Source organism: Halictus rubicundus, unplaced genomic scaffold (assembly GCF_050948215.1).
Source record: "Halictus rubicundus isolate RS-2024b unplaced genomic scaffold, iyHalRubi1_principal scaffold0532, whole genome shotgun sequence".
Taxonomy (NCBI): domain Eukaryota; kingdom Metazoa; phylum Arthropoda; class Insecta; order Hymenoptera; family Halictidae; genus Halictus; species Halictus rubicundus.
This window is the reverse complement of record NW_027489073.1, coordinates 1-13,503: the sequence shown is the minus strand read 5'-3', so window position 1 is coordinate 13,503 and position 13,503 is coordinate 1.

The window sequence follows — 13,503 nt, the reverse complement described above, 5'->3', positions numbered from 1 at the left end:
ATAGGATAGGATAGAGGATAGGATAGGATAGAGGATAGGATAGGATAGAGGATAGGATAGGATAGAGGATAGGATAGGGTAGGATAGAGGATAGGATAGGATAGGATAGGATAGAGGATAGGATAGGATAGAGGATAGGATAGGATAGAGGATATTGTAGGATAGAGGATAGGATAGGATAGAGGATAGGATAGGATAGAGGAAAGGATAGGATAGAGGATAGGATAGGAGAGAGGATAGGATAGGATAGAGGATAGGATAGGATAGAGGTTAGGATAGTATAGAGGATATGATAGGATAGAGGATAGGATAGGATAGAGGATAGGATAGGATAGAGGGTAGGATAGGATAGAGGATAGGATAGGATAGAGGATAGGATAGGATAGAGGATAGGATAGGATAGAGGATATGATACGATAGAGTATAGGATAGGATAGAGGATAGGATAGGATAGAGGGTAGGATAGGATAGAGGATAGGATAGGATAGAGGATAGGATAGGATAGAGGATAGGATAGGATAGAGGAAAGGATAGGATAGAGGATATGATAGGATAGAGGATAGGATAGGATAGAGGATAGGATAGGATAGAGGTTAGGATAGTATAGAGGATAGGATAGGATAGAGGATAGGATAGGATAGAGGGTAGGATAGGATAGAGGATAGGATAGGATAGAGGATAGGATAGGATAGAGGAAAGGATAGGATAGAGGATATGATACGATAGAGTATAGGATAGGATAGAGGATAGGATAGGATAGAGGATAGGATAGGATAGAGGATAGGATAGGATAGAGGATAGGATAGGATAGAGGATAGGATATAATACAGTATAGGATAGGATTGAGTATAGGATGGGATAGAGGATAGGATAGGGTATTCGATAGGATAGAGGATAGTATAGGATAGAGGGTAGGATAGGATAGAGGATAGGATAGGGTAGAGGATAGGATAGGACAGAGTATACGATATGATAGAGGATAGGAAAGAGGATAGGATATAATACAGTATAGGATAGGATTGAGTATAGGATGGGATAGAGGATAGGATAGGGTATTGGATAGGATAGAGGATAGGATAGGATAGAGGATAGGATAGGATAGAGGATAGGATAGGATAGAGGATAGGATAGGATAGAGGATAGGATAGGATAGAGGATAGGATAGGATAGAGGATAGGATAGGATAGAGGATAGGATAGGATAGAGGATAGGATAGGATAGAGGATAGGATAGGATAGAGGATAGGATAGGATAGAGGATAGGATAGGATAGAGGATAGGATAGGATAGAGGATAGGATAGGATAGAGGATAGGATAGGATAGAGGATAGGATAGGATAGAGGATAGGATAGGATAGAGGATAGGATAGGATAGAGGATAGGATAGGATAGAGGATAGGATAGGATAGAGGATAGGATAGGATAGAGGATAGGATAGGATGGAGGATATTGTAGGATAGAGGATACAATAGGATATAGGATAGGATAGAGGATAGGATAGGATAGAGGATAGGATAGGATAGAGGATAGGATAGGATAGAGGAGAGGATAGGATAGATGATAGGATAGGATAGATGATAGGATATAATATAGTATAGGATAGGATTGAGTATAGGATGGGATAGAGGATAGGATAGGGTATTCGATAGGATAGAGGATAGGATAGGATAGAGGATAGGATAGGATAGAGGATAGGATAGGATAGAGTATAGGATAGGATAGAGGATAGGATAGGGTAGAGGATAGGATAGGATAGAGGATACGATATGATAGAGGATAGGAAAGAGGATAGGATATAATACAGTATAGGATAGGATTGAGTATAGGCTGGGATAGAGGATAGGATAGGATAGAGGATAGGATAGGGTAGAGGATAGGATAGGATAGAGGATAGGATAGGATAGAGGATAGGATAGGATAGATGATATTATAGGATAGAGGATATTATAGGATAGAGGATAGAATAGGATAGAGGATAGGATAGGGTAGAGGATAGGATAGAGAAAAGTATAGGATAGAGGATAGGACAGGATAGAGGATAGGATAGGGGATTGGATAGGATAGGGGATAGGATAGGGTAGAGGATAGGATAGGATAGAGAATAGGATAGGAAAGAGGATAGGATCGGATAGAGGATAGGATAGGGTATTGGGTAGTATAGAGGAGAGGATAGGATAGAGGATAGGATAGGGTAGAGGATAGGATAGAGAATAGTATTCGATAGAGGATAGGACAGGATAGAGGATAGGATAGGGGACTGGATAGGATAGAGGATAGGATAGAGGATAGTATAGAGGATAGGATAGGATAGGATAGAGGATAGAGGACAGGATAGAGGATTGGATAGGATAGAGGATAGGATAGGACAGGATAGGATAGAGGATAGGATAGGATAGAGGAAAGGATAGGGTAGAGGATAGGATAGGATAGGATAGGATAGAGGATAGGATAATATAGAGGATGCGATATGTTAGAGAATAGGAAAGAGGATTGCATACAATACAGTATAGGATAGGATTGAGTATAGGATGGGATAGAGGATAGGATAGGGGATTGGATAGGAAAGAGGATAGGATAGAATAGAGGATAGGATAGGCAAGAGGACAGGATAGGATAGAGGATAGCATAGGATAGAGGATATTGTAGGATAGAGGATAGGATAGGATAGAGGAAAGGTTAGGATAGAGGATAGGATAGGATAGAGGATAGGATAGGACAGAGGATAGGATAGGATAGAGGTTAGGATAGTATAGAGGATAGGATAGGATAGATGATAGGATAGGATAGAGGATAGGATAGGATAGAGGATAGGATAGGATAGAGGATAGGATAGGATAGAGGATAGGATAGGATAGAGATAATGTAGGATAGAGGATAGGATAGGATAGAGGATAGGATACGATAGAGGACAGGATAGGATAGAGGATAGGGTAGGATAGAGGATTGGATAGGATAGAGGATAGGATAATATAGAGGATGCGATATGTTAGAGAATAGGATAGAGGATAGGATACAATACAGTATAGGATAGGATTGAGTATAGGATGGGATAGAGGATAGGATAGGGGATTGGATAGGAAAGAGGATAGGATAGAATAGAGGATAGGATAGGCAAGAGGACAGGATAGGATAGAGGATAGCATAGGATAGAGGATATTGTAGGATAGAGGATAGGATAGGATAGAGGAAAGGTTAGGATAGAGGATAGGATAGGATAGAGGATAGGATAGGACAGAGGATAGGATAGGATAGAGGTTAGGATAGTATAGAGGATAGGATAGGATAGATGATAGGATAGGATAGAGGATAGGATAGGATAGAGGATTGGATAGGATAGAGGATAGGATAGGATAGAGGATAGGATAGGATAGAGATAATGTAGGATAGAGGATAGGATAGGATAGAGGATAGGATACGATAGAGGACAGGATAGGATAGAGGATAGGGTAGGATAGAGGATTGGATAGGATAGAGGATAGGATAATATAGAGGATGCGATATGTTAGAGAATAGGATAGAGGATAGGATACAATACAGTATAGGATAGGATTGAGTATAGGATGGGATAGAGGATAGGATAGGGGATTGGATAGGAAAGAGGATAGGATAGGATAGAGGATAGGATAGGTAAGAGGACAGGATAGGATAGAGGATAGCATAGGATAGAGGATATTGTAGGATAGAGGATAGGATAGGATAGAGGAAAGGTTAGGATAGAGGATAGGATAGGATAGAGGATAGGATAGGACAGAGGATAGGATAGGATAGAGGTTAGGATAGTATAGAGGATAGGATAGGATAGAGGATAGGATAGGATAGAGGATATGATAGGGTAGAGGGTAGGATAGGATAGAGGATAGGATAGGATAGAGGATAGGATAGGATAGAGAATAGGATAGGATAGAGGATATTATAGGGTAGAGGATAGGATAGGATATAGGATACGATATGATAGAGGATAGGAAAGAGGATAGGATATAATACAGCATTGGATAGGATTGAGTATAGGATGGGATAGAGGATAGGATAGGATAGAGGATATGATAGGATAGAGGATAGGATAGGATAGAGGATAGGATTGGATAGAGGATAGGATAGAATAGAGGATAGGATAGAGGATAGGATAGGATAGAGGATAGGATAGGATAGAGGATAGGATAGGATAGAGGATAGGATAGGATAGAGGATAGGATAGGATAGAGGATAGGATAGGATAGAGGATAGGATAGGATAGAGGACAGGATAGGATAGAGGATATTGTAGGATAGAGGATAGGATAGGATAGAGGATAGGATAGGATAGAGGATAGGATAGGATGGAGGATAGGATAGGATAGAGGATAGGATAGGATAGAGGTTAGGATAGTATAGAGGATAGGATAGGATAGAGGATAGGATAGGATAGGGCATTGGATAGGATAGAGGATAGGATAGGATAGAGGATAGGATAGGATAGAGGATAGGATAGGATAGAGGATAGGATAGGATAGAGGATAGGATAGGATAGAGGATAGGATTGGATAGTGGATAGGATAGGATAGAGGATAGGATAGGATAGAGGTTAGGATAGGATAGAGGATAGGATAGGGTAGAGGATAGGATAGGGTAGAGGATAGGATAGGATAGAGGATAGGATATGATAGAGGATAGGAAAGAGGATAGGATATAATACAGTATAGGATAGGATTGAGTATAGGATGGGATAGAGGATAGGATAGGGTATTGGATAGGATAGAGGATAGGATAGGATAGAGGATAGTATAGGATAGAGGATAGGATAGGATAGAGGATAGGATAGGATAGAGGATAGGATAGGATAGAGGATAGGATAGGATAGAGGATAGGATAGGATAGAGGATAGGATACGATAGAGGATACGATAGGATAGAGGATAGGATAGGATAGAGGATATTGTAGGATAGAGGATATAATAGGATATAGGATAGGATAGGGTAGGATAGAGGATAGGATAGGATAGAGGATAGGATAATATAGAGGATAGGATAGGATAGAGGATAGGATAGGATAGGGGATAGGATAGGATAGAGGATAGGATAGGATAGAGGATAGGATAGAGGATAGGATAGAGGATAGGATAGAGGATAGGATAGAGGATAGGATAGGATAGAGGATAGAGGATAGGATAGGATAGAGGATAGGATAGGATAGAGGATAGGATAGGATAGAGGATATTGTAGGATAGAGGATAGGATAGGATAGAGGATAGGATAGGATACAGGATAGGATAGGATAGAGGTTAGGATAGTATGGAGGATGGATAGGATAGAGGATAGGATAGGATAGAGGATAGGATAGGATAGAGGATAGGATAGGATAGAGGATAGGAGGAGAGGATAGGATAGAGGATAGGATAGGATAGAGGATTGGATAGGATAGAGGATAGGATAGGATAGGATAGAGGGTAGGGTAGAATTTGGATAGGATACAGGATAGGATAGAATAGAGGATAGGATAGGATAGAGAATAGGATAGGATAGAGGATATTATAGGTTAGAGGATAGGATAGGATAGAGGATACGATATGATAGAGGATAGGAAAGAGGATAGGATATAATACAGTATAGGATAGGATTGAGTATAGGATGGGATAGAGGATAGGATAGGGTTTTGGATAGGATATAGGATAGGTTAGGAAAGAGGATAGGATAGGATAGAGGATATTGTAGGATAGAGGATAGGATAGGATAGAGTATAGGATAGGATAGAGGATAGGATAGGAAAGAGGATAGGACATAATACAGTATAGGATAGGATTGAGTATAGGATGGGATAGAGGATAGGATAGGATAGGATAGGAATAGAGGATAGGATAGGATAGAGTATAGGATAGGATAGAGGATAGGATAGGAAAGAGGATAGGATATAATACAGTATAGGATAGGATTGAGTATAGGATGGGATAGAGGATAGGATAGGATAGGATAGGATAGAGGATACGATAGGATAGAGGATAGGATAGGATAGGATAGGATAGAGGATAGGATAGAGGATAGGATAGAGTATAGGATAGGATAGAGGATAGGATAGGATAGAGGATAGGATAGGATAGAGGATAGGATAGGATAGAGGATAGGATAGGATAGAGGATAGGATAGGATAGAGGATAGGATAGGATAGAGGATAGGATAGGATAGAGGATAGGATAGGATAGAGGATAGGATAGGATAGAGGATAGGATAGGATAGAGGATATGATACGATAGAGGATATGATACGATAGAGGATATGATACGATAGAGGATAGGATAGGATAGAGGATAGGATAGGATAGGATAGAGGAGAGGATAGGATAGAGGATAGGATAGGATAGAGGATAGGATAGGATAGAGGATAGGATAGGATAGAGGATAGGATAGGATAGAGGATAGGATAGGATAGAGGATAGGATAGGATAGAGGATAGGATACGATAGAGGATACGATAGGATAGAGGATAGGATAGGATAGGAAAGAGGATAGGATAGGATAGAGGATAGGATAGGATAGAGGATAGGATAGGATAGAGGATAGGACAGGATAGAGGATAGGATAGGATAGAGGATAGGATAGGATAGAGGATAGGATAGGATAGAGGATAGGATAGGATAGAGGATAGGATACGATAGAGGATACGATAGGATAGAGGATAGGATAGGATAGAGGATAGGATAGGATAGAGGATAGGATAGGATAGAGGATATTGTAGGATAGAGGATATAATAGGATATAGGATAGGATAGGGTAGGATAGAGGATAGGTTAGGATAGAGGATAGGATAATATACAGGATAGGATAGGATAGAGGATAGGATAGGATAGGGGATAGGATAGGATAGAGGATAGGATAGGATAGAGGATAGGATAGAGGATAGGATAGAGGATAGGATAGGATAGAGGATAGGATAGGATAGAGGATAGGATAGGATAGAGGATATTGTAGGATAGAGGATAGGATAGGATAGAGTATAGGATAGGATAGAGGATAGGATAGGAAAGAGGATAGGACATAATACAGTATAGGATAGGATTGAGTATAGGATGGGATAGAGGATAGGATAGGATAGGATAGGAATAGAGGATAGGATAGGATAGAGTATAGGATAGGATAGAGGATAGGATAGGGAAGAGGATAGGATATAATACAGTATAGGATAGGATTGAGTATAGGATGGGATAGAGGATAGGATAGGATAGGATAGGATAGAGGATACGATAGGATAGAGGATAGGATAGGATAGGATAGGATAGAGGATAGGATAGAGGATAGGATAGAGTATAGGATAGGATAGAGGATAGGATAGGATAGAGGATAGGATAGGATAGAGGATAGGATAGGATAGAGGATAGGATAGGATAGAGGATAGGATAGGATAGAGGATAGGATAGGATAGAGGATAGGATAGGATAGAGGATAGGATAGGATAGAGGATAGGATAGGATAGAGGATAGGATAGGATAGAGGATATGATACGATAGAGGATATGATACGATAGAGGATATGATACGATAGAGGATAGGATAGGATAGAGGATAGGATAGGATAGGATAGAGGAGAGGATAGGATAGAGGATAGGATAGGATAGAGGATAGGATAGGATAGAGGATAGGATAGGATAGAGGATAGGATAGGATAGAGGATAGGATAGGATAGAGGATAGGATAGGATAGAGGATAGGATACGATAGAGGATACGATAGGATAGAGGATAGGATAGGATAGGAAAGAGGATAGGATAGGATAGAGGATAGGATAGGATAGAGGATAGGATAGGATAGAGGATAGGACAGGATAGAGGATAGGATAGGATAGAGGATAGGATAGGATAGAGGATAGGATAGGATAGAGGATAGGATAGGATAGAGGATAGGATACGATAGAGGATACGATAGGATAGAGGATAGGATAGGATAGAGGATAGGATAGGATAGAGGATAGGATAGGATAGAGGATATTGTAGGATAGAGGATATAATAGGATATAGGATAGGATAGGGTAGGATAGAGGATAGGTTAGGATAGAGGATAGGATAATATACAGGATAGGATAGGATAGAGGATAGGATAGGATAGGGGATAGGATAGGATAGAGGATAGGATAGGATAGAGGATAGGATAGAGGATAGGATAGAGGATAGGATAGGATAGAGGATAGGATAGGATAGAGGATAGGATAGGATAGAGGATAGGATAGGATAGAGGATAGGATAGGATAGAGGATAGGATAGGATAGAGGATAGGATAGGATAGAGGATAGGATAGGATAGAGGATAGGATAGGATAGAGGATAGGATAGGATAGAGGATAGGATAGGATAGAGGATAGGATAGGATAGAGGATAGGATAGGATACAGGATAGGATAGGATAGAGGTTAGGATAGTATGGAGGATGGGATAGGATAGAGGATAGGATAGGATAGAGGATAGGATAGGATAGAGGATAGGATAGGATAGAGGATAGGATAGGATAGAGGAGAGGATAGGATAGAGGATAGGATAGGATAGAGGATTGGATAGGATAGAGGATAGGATAGGATAGGATAGAGGGTAGGGTAGAATTTGGATAGGATACAGGATAGGATAGAATAGAGGATAGGATAGGATAGAGAATAGGATAGGATAGAGGATATTATAGGTTAGAGGATAGGATAGGATAGAGGATACGATATGATAGAGGATAGGAAAGAGGATAGGATACAATACAGTATAGGATAGGATTGAGTATAGGATGGGATAGAGGATAGGATAGGGTTTTGGGTAGGATATAGGATAGGTTAGGAAAGAGGATAGGATAGGATAGAGGATATTGTAGGATAGAGGATAGGATAGGATAGAGTATAGGATAGGATAGAGGATAGGATAGGAAAGAGGATAGGACATAATACAGTATAGTAATACAGTATAGGATAGGATTGAGTATAGGATGGGATAGAGGATAGGATAGGATAGGATAGGATAGAGGATAGGATAGGATAGAGTATAGGATAGGATAGAGGATAGGATAGGAAAGAGGATAGGATATAATACAGTATAGGATAGGATTGAGTATAGGATGGGATAGAGGATAGGATAGGATAGGATAGGATAGAGGATACGATAGGATAGAGGATAGGATAGGATAGGATAGGATAGAGGATAGGATAGAGGATAGGATAGAGGATAGGATAGGATAGAGGATAGGATAGGATAGAGGATAGGATAGGATAGAGGATATGGTACGATAGAGGATATGATACGATAGAGGATAGGATAGGATAGAGGATAGGATAGAGGATAGGATAGGATAGAGGATAGGATAGGATAGAGGATAGGATAGGATAGAGGATGGATAGGATAGATAGAGGATAGGATAGGATAGAGGATAGGATAGGATAGAGGATAGGATAGGATAGAGGATATTGTAGGATAGAGGATAGGATAGGATAGAGGATAGGATAGGATAGAGGTTAGGATAGTATGGAGGATGGGATAGGATAGAGGATAGGATAGGATAGAGGATAGGATAGGATAGAGGATAGGATAGGATCGAGGATAGGATAGGATAGAGGATAGGATAGGATAGAGGATTGGATAGGATAGAGGATAGGATAGGATAGGATAGAGGGTAGGGTAGAATTTGGATAGGATACAGGATAGGATAGAATAGAGGATAGGATAGGATAGAGAATAGGATAGGATAGAGGATATTATAGGTTAGAGGATAGGATAGGATAGAGGATACGATATGATAGAGGATAGGAAAGAGGGATAGGATATAATACAGTATAGGATAGGATTGAGTATAGGATGGGATAGAGGATAGGATAGGGTTTTGGATAGGATAGAGGATAGGTTAGGATAGAGGATAGGATAGGATAGAGGATATTATAGGTTAGAGGATAGGATAGGATAGAGTATAGGATTAGGATAGAGGATAGGATAGGATAGAGGGTAGGATAGGATAGAGGATACGATAGGATAGAGGATAGGATAGGATAGAGGATAGGATAGGATGGAGTATAGGATAGGATAGAGGATAGGATAGGATAGAGGGTAGGATAGGATAGAGGATAGGATAGGATAGAGGATACGATACGATAGAGGATAGGATAGGATAGAGGATAGGATAGGATAGAGGAGAGGATGGGATAGAGGATAGGATAGGATAGAGGATAGGATAGGATAGGGGATAGGATAGGATAGAGGATAGGATAATATAGCGGGGAGGATAGGATAGAGGATAGGATAGGATAGAGGATATAATAGGATAGAGGATAGGATAGTATAGGATAGAGGATAGGATAGGATAGAGGGTAGGGTAGAATTTGGATAGGATACAGGATAGGATAGAATAGAGGATAGGATAGGATAGAGGATAGGATAGGATGGAGGATACGATATGATAGAGGATAGGAAAGAGGATAGGATATAATACAGTATAGGATAGGATTGAGTATAGGATGGGATAGAGGATACGATGAGGGTATTGGATAGGACTAGAGGATAGGATAGGATAGAGGATAGGATAGGATAGAGGATAGGATAGATAGAGGATAGGATAGGCTAGAGGATAGGATAGGATAGGATAGAGAATAGGATAGAGGATAGGATAGATGATAGGATAGGATAGAGGATAGGATAGGATAGAGGATAGGATAGGATAGAGGATAGGATAGGATAGAGGATAGGATAGGATAGAGGATAGGATAGGATAGGGGATAGATAGGATAGAGGATAGGATAGGATAGCGGGGAGGATAGGATAGATGATAGGATAGGATAGAGGATAGGATAGGATAGACGATAGGATAGTATAGGATAGAGGATAGGATAGGATAGAGGATAGGATAGGATAGAGGATAGGATAGCATAGAGGATATTGTAGGATAGAGGATAGGATAGGATAGAGGATAGGATAGGATAGAGGTTAGGATAGTATGGAGGATGGGATAGGATAGAGGATAGGATAGGATAGAGGATAGGATAGGATCGAGGATAGGATAGGATAGAGGAGAGGATAGGATAGAGGATAGGATAGGATAGAGGATTGGATAGGATAGAGGATAGGATAGGATAGGATAGAGGGTAGGGAGAATTTGGATAGGATACAGGATAGGATAGAATAGAGGATAGGATAGGATAGAGAATAGGATAGGATAGAGGATATTATAGGTTAGAGGATAGGATAGGATAGAGGATACGATATGATAGAGGATAGGAAAGAGGATAGGATATAATACAGTATAGGATAGGATTGAGTATAGGATGGGATAGAGGATAGGATAGGGTTTTGGATAGGATAGAGGATAGGTTAGGATAGAGGATAGGATAGGATAGAGGATATTGTAGGATAGAGGATAGGATAGGATAGAGTATAGGATTGGATAGAGGATAGGATAGAGGATAGGATAGGATAGAGGAGAGGATAGGATAGAGGATAGGATAGGATAGAGTATAGGATAGGATAGAGGATAGGATAGGGTAGAGGATAGGATAGGATAGAGTATAGGATAGGATAGAGGATAGGATAGGGTAGAGGATAGGATAGGATAGAGGATACGATATGATAGAGGATAGGAAAGAGGATAGGATATAATACAGTATAGGATAGGATAGAGGATAGGATAGGATAGAGGATAGGATAGGATAGAGGATAGGATAGGATAGAGGATAGGATAGGATAAAGGATAGGATAGGATAGAGCATAGGATAGGATAGAGGATAGGATAGGATAGAGGATAGGATAGGATAGAGGATAGGATAGGATAGAGGATAGGATAGGATGTAGAGGATATTATAGGAGAGAGGTTAGGATAGTATGGAGGATAGGATAGGATCGAGGATAGGATAGGATAGAGGAGAGGATAGGATAGAGGATAGGATAGGATAGAGGATTGGATAGGATAGAGGATAGGATAGGATAGGATAGAGGGTAGTGTAGAATTTGGATAGGATACAGGATAGGATAGAATAGAGGATAGGATAGGATAGAGAATAGGATAGGATAGAGGATATTATAGGTTAGAGGCTAGGATAGGATAAGGGATACGATATGATAGAGGATAGGAAAGAGGATAGGATATAATACAGTGTAGGATAGGATTGAGTATAGGATGGGATAGAGGATAGGATAGGGTTTTGGATAGGATAGAGGATAGGTTAGGATAGAGGATAGGATAGGATAGAGGATAGGATAGGATAGAGGATAGGATAGGATAGAGGATAGGATAGGGTAGGATAGAGGATAGGATAGGATAGGATACGATAGAGGATAGGATAGGATAGAGGATAGGATAGGATAGGATACGATAGAGGATAGGGATAGGATAGAGGATAGGATAGGATAGGATAGAGGATAGGATAGAGGATAGGATAGGATTAGAGGGTAGGATAGGATAGAGGATAGGATAGGATAGAGGATAGGATAGGATAGAGGATTGGATAGGTAATTGGATAGGATAGAGTATAGGATAAGGTAGAGGATAGGATAGGATAGAGGATATAATAGGGTAGAGGATATGATAGGATAGAAAGAGGATAGGATAGGATAGCGGATAGGATAGGATAGAGGATAGGATTGAGGATAGGATAGGATAGAGGATAGGATAGGATAAATTATAGGATAGGATAGAGGATAGGATAGGATAGAGGATAGGATAGGATAGAGGATAGGATAGGATAGAGGGGATAGGATAGGATAGAGGATAGGATGATATAGGATAGGATAGAGGATAGGATAGGATAGAGGATAGGATAGGATAGAGGATAGGATAGGATAGAGGATAGGATAGGATAGAGGATAGGATAGGATAGAGGATAGGATAGGATAGAGGATAGGATAGGATAGAGGATAGGATAGGATAGAGGTAGGATAGGATAGAGGATAGGATAGGATAGAGGATAGGATAGGATAGAGGATAGGATAGGATAGAGGATAGGATAGGATAGAGGATAGGATAGGATAGAGGATAGGATAGGATAGAGGATAGGATAGGATAGAGGATAGGATAGGATAGAGGATAGGGATAGGATAGAGGAATAGGATAGGATAGAGGATTGGATAGGATAGAGGATAGGATAGGATAGAGGATAGGATAGGATAGAGGATAGGAAGGATAGAGGTAGGATAGAGATGATAGGATAGAGGAGGTAGGATAGAGGATAGGATAGGAGATAGGGATAGAGGATAGGATAGATAGAGGATAGAGGATAGGATAGGATAGGATAGAGGATAGGATAGGATAGAGGATAGGATAGGATAGGAAGGATAGGATAGGATAGAGGATAGTGGATAGTGGATGGATGAGGATAGAGGATAGGATAGGATAGAGGATAGGATAGGATAGAGGATAGGATAGGATAGAGGATAGGATAGGATAGAGGTTAGGATAGTGATAGGAGGATAGGATAGGATAGAGGATAGGATAGGATAGAGGATAGGATAGGATAGAGGATAGGATAGGATAGAGGAGGATAGGATAGAGGATAGGAGGAGAGGATAGGATAGAGGATAGAGGATAGGATAGATAGGATA